Below are 4,284 nucleotides of genomic sequence, written 5' to 3'. Positions count from 1 at the left end.
AGCGATCTCCACATTCTTCCAAACAGCGTCTAGTTTGCAGCAGTGCTCTTCGCGGCATGTTTCATAATTTCTTAGCCTTCATCGAAAGTGTTGCTGTTCTTTGCGGTCGAATGTTTGATGTGGAAGCTTCATCCTCCGATGTGACATTTCGACACTCGTGCATCAGCTTGTCCCGATCCATTCTTGCGTGTTTCACTGTTTTGTCTCGAAGCGGACGTATGTGAAGCAAATGGTGCTAAGCTGCGCGTTGAAAGATGAAACGAGCCCACCTTGTTGCTGCCCTTGTGCTTTCAGCTGCTCAACTCCTGGGCGATGTAATCCTTGCAGTGGGTGAATGTCTGGGCCAAACCGGGGGTCTTGCCGTGGCGACGTATCCCATTGCCGGCGGACGTTGAGTTGGCGGCTGATGGCAGTTGTCTCGCTTTTTTACTTTGCTGGTGTCGCAGCTCGCATTTGACGGGTCAAAGCGCCCGCTATCCGCCAGTTAACGGTCGAACACTTGTGAACATTTAAACAAACTAATTTTAATTAGCAGGAATGGTGGTTACATTTCATTTAAAACATTCACAAGCACTCGGTAAGTCCCCGTAAAAAAGCGGTGCTGTTGCTCGGGCTGGTGGGGTGAGACTGCCGCTACCTTGCATTTCTTCGTTTGTCGGCGGCGTTTTCTCTCCCTCCATGAGCCGACAAAGACGACGCCGAACTGCACTCTGATGGTCGCACGTGTCGCCCGTTTAAAGTGGGTAACAAAGGAAGAAGGGTTTGGAGATAAGAAGGACCCCCAATCGGGACATATGTGGGAAAAGGACGCTCTTCGGCGGCACTTCAAAGACAACACAGCACATGGCCGCTCTCTTCAAGAGGGGACAGAATAATGTGCACATGTGGCCCGAGAAGCAGCGCCCTGTCCCACTAAGGTGGCAAGAGGAAGAGCAGGTTGGTGGAATACCATGAGCATAACTAGCCATATAGAAGGCCAGGGAGCAGTGGCACAAGCTAAATTCCATGCTCCTGTTGTGACACCGAATCTTTGAAGTTTCTCTGTACTCTAACCCTCCACCACCCACAAGTTGAACATCTCCTTTTGATTACAGCACTGATGCATTTAAATACAGTTTTATGTCCCACTATAGAACTGCAGAATTCTGTTCCAGTCATGTTCTACTTTTGTCAATTTATGAATTCCTGTTGCATATTGCTAACCACTGATATTCATTGCATCTAGTATTTTCTGTATTGCCATAGCCACCTCTGTATTTTTGCTACCCACTTTTGTAGGGCCCTTTCACCCTGCAGGTGAAATAAAAGGCATGTGATATTGATGCGGTGAATGAATGTGTGAACAGTTCTCTCTGCTTACCAATGCCATCGATTCACCTTTTCATCAAGTGCTGGATAGTGAAAGCCGACATAGGTGGCCGATGGAAATTCATTGCGGATACGGCCTACAACACATGCTGGCAGCACCACACGGTTTCGTCGTCCCAGTCGGCCCCAGCACCAGCGTGTAAATAAACGATAAGCCGTGAAGCGGTACTTCCTGCACAAAGACATATTTTTATGATGCAAATGTCAACGCTATTTCGCTGATGTCCGTGACACCAGTTACGAGAAAATCACACCAACCCTTGGACCTGGCTCCTACAGCCATAGGCGTGCAACACGGCCCATTAGGGGCATGGGGGTCAAAGCCCCCCTACCTCGGTTGGCCAAGTCCAAAAGACATGCTTTACACTGAATGAAAAAAATGAATATGATAGCGATGACGTGGTTCCCACAATGTCTTACTTATGGTTTCCGACTTTCCGGGAGTAAAGATTGGAAGTAAACAGCTCTTGGAATGCAACATCAGGGGCCTTCGGCCGCCAGTATCATCAAAACCTGCGTGGCCATAACCCTGCACTTAAAACAATGACTGGACAAGTGCGACTGAGTATTGGGCAGATTTTGCACACCCACTTGGTAGTTTAGGGGGGCGGCTTACCTCCCCTCCCCCCCACCCTCCTCCGTGCGCACTCCTATGCCTGTAGCCACAATGCACAATTAGACTGGCACACTACCTCCTCCCCCATACACCCCCTTTTTTTTCGGGAAATTGGGAAAGCAACCTAATTACTTGTGCAGGTCGGATGGAGTAGGTACGCCATGGTCCTCAAGTTCCCAATACATGGCTTCTAGCACGGCGGGATTTAGACACAGGCTGTGGAAATGTGCGTGCCGTGTTATGCAATCGTCGGTGCCTTTAGCAACGACTTGCGCAATCACTCGACAGCACACATTTTCCACAGCTCTTGCGCTGCGCACACAAAGCCCACAAAGGCACCTGCAGGAAAAACAAATGAGTGTACGGGAACATATCTCTTCCGGCGACCAAACAACAGCTCGGTACCAAACGTAACACATATTAATCAACACGAAAGGGAGACGCGCACGGCCTATATTTCACACTTATGTAAGTGCAGCGCGACGATGTGGCTTACCACGACACTCCGACAGTTCTAAATATTTATGGTTTCTCCCGATGGCTGCTGCAGCACTCGTTGGTCATCGTTCGCACTACATTCTATGATTCACGGCCGGGCTCGACTGCACGTATCATTCTATGTTGCCGAGCCGCGATTGACAGGAATCTTTCCGTCAAGCACTAGGTCGGCAGTGTCATTTCAGCTGCCGTTCAACTTCAAATTGAGACTATGACTTTGATCGTGATGCCAGTACGCGTATCCATCAAGAGAACGAGCAGCTATCACACTTACCATTGCATACCGTCGATTCCTGCGTCCGGTGACGGCGGCGGTTCGGAGTCGTCGTCTGCCAGTGCCGTCTTACGAGGCGGGGTATCGGAGTATGGGTCGAAACCCATCTCGGCTGTCATTCGTTGCAAACGCGCACGTAGGTTTGCGTCCATGGTTGGTAGAGCGATGAAAACACTACGGGTAACCGACTCGCAGTTTTCAAGCACGCGCGATACACGGTGCGATAGGGCGATAGCTCCGCTCGACGAGAACCACGCAAGCCGACCGGAAGTGGCGCCACAGACCACGTGGTTGCGCCCAGAAGAAAAAAAATTCCGCCGGCGCTGGGCGGAGCCTCGCACCTCCTCGCTCCCTCCCTCCGCTCCCTGCTTAGCTTTCCGCGCGCTGGCGGCTTTGAGTTGAGGGAGAAAGATGCGGAACGTGAATTCTATAATTTGGTAACACCACTTAGACTTGACGGATTCGAAAAATTTTTGCGGCATATGACTCGTGAAGAGTCATACGTCAATAATGAGACTATTCCAATATAACTAAGAAAGGTGTTGCAGGGCCCCTTTAATGCATCCTAAGCTCATCATTCATGGACAGTTTTGGTGTATCAACAGATACTTGTGTTAAGCCATCATGTTTTATATGTACTACTTGTGTACTGTAAGGCCTCTATTGTGTGCAGGTTATGGAATGTTTTGTGGCATCCTGTAATGCATGTACCCAGCATAGACGACTGACTGTCAAGGAACTGAAGCAGGGGACAGCTGCTGTGAAAGATGGGAGGCATTCTTCCTCTGGTCTGAACAAGCCCATATTAAGTGGTAGGTCTTGGTTTCCTTCTCTACAAATGGGCAGTTCGAGAAGAGTAGCTTGGGCTTGTTGGTACTTATGCGAGTAAAATAGCGCACACTTAGAGTAAGCAGCATGACACAAGCGCTATCAACAGATGAATATTTGAAATAGCAGAGAAAGACTTGTGTACAGAAATGTGTCAGGTGAGTGTGTAAGTACACACAGGCATGACTGCAAACGATACTGAAATCGGCACAAATGATCGGTAGTTCCTTTACGGGCAAGCTAACAAAAGGCATGCTAACACACCGTGTGCCTAACTTCCTCAATCATTTTGGCTTCTATTATCTCACGGACTGCATTTTCTTTTACTGTTCACAATCACGTCAACTCCATCAAATTCAGGCTGACATTCACACGTGCTACAGTTGCATAGCTAGGTGACGTTTTTGTGCTTTTTGTACATTGCAACGGTGTTCTCTCAAACGATCGTTGAGGCATCTAGCGGACTGGCTAATGTAGAACTTTCCGTAATGCAGTGGGATCCGATAGGCAGCATGATCAATGCATCTAACAAACGTACATCTATGTTTCTTTGAGCATGTCGCTAGTAGCTCCTTCCTAGGAACACTACTATTGCAAAGGCTGAAAGGTTTTTGAGGGGCACTAAACACAACAGATACATCAACGCGACCAGCAATCTCTTGAGATTATGCACAATATCATGCATGTAAAGCGCTACACA

The 4,284-nt window shown here is 48.6% G+C and overlaps 1 long non-coding RNA gene across 1 annotated transcript; it reads right to left on the bottom strand.

Annotated features, from left to right (window-relative positions):
- Nucleotides 1–1,392: 1,392 nt before the first annotated feature.
- On the bottom strand, nt 1,393–2,318 carry LOC119381413 (uncharacterized). Its single transcript, XR_005181432.2, has 2 exons — nt 2,117–2,318; nt 1,393–1,540 (listed from the first exon to the last, which is right to left on the bottom strand). It is a non-coding gene; the product is annotated as an uncharacterized LOC119381413 (long non-coding RNA).
- Between the last annotated feature and the right edge of the window lie 1,966 nt (nt 2,319–4,284).

The sequence above is a fragment of the Rhipicephalus sanguineus genome, chromosome 2 (genome assembly GCF_013339695.2).
Source record: "Rhipicephalus sanguineus isolate Rsan-2018 chromosome 2, BIME_Rsan_1.4, whole genome shotgun sequence".
NCBI lineage: Eukaryota > Metazoa > Arthropoda > Arachnida > Ixodida > Ixodidae > Rhipicephalus > Rhipicephalus sanguineus.
This window is presented reverse-complemented; position numbering and strand designations above follow the sequence as displayed.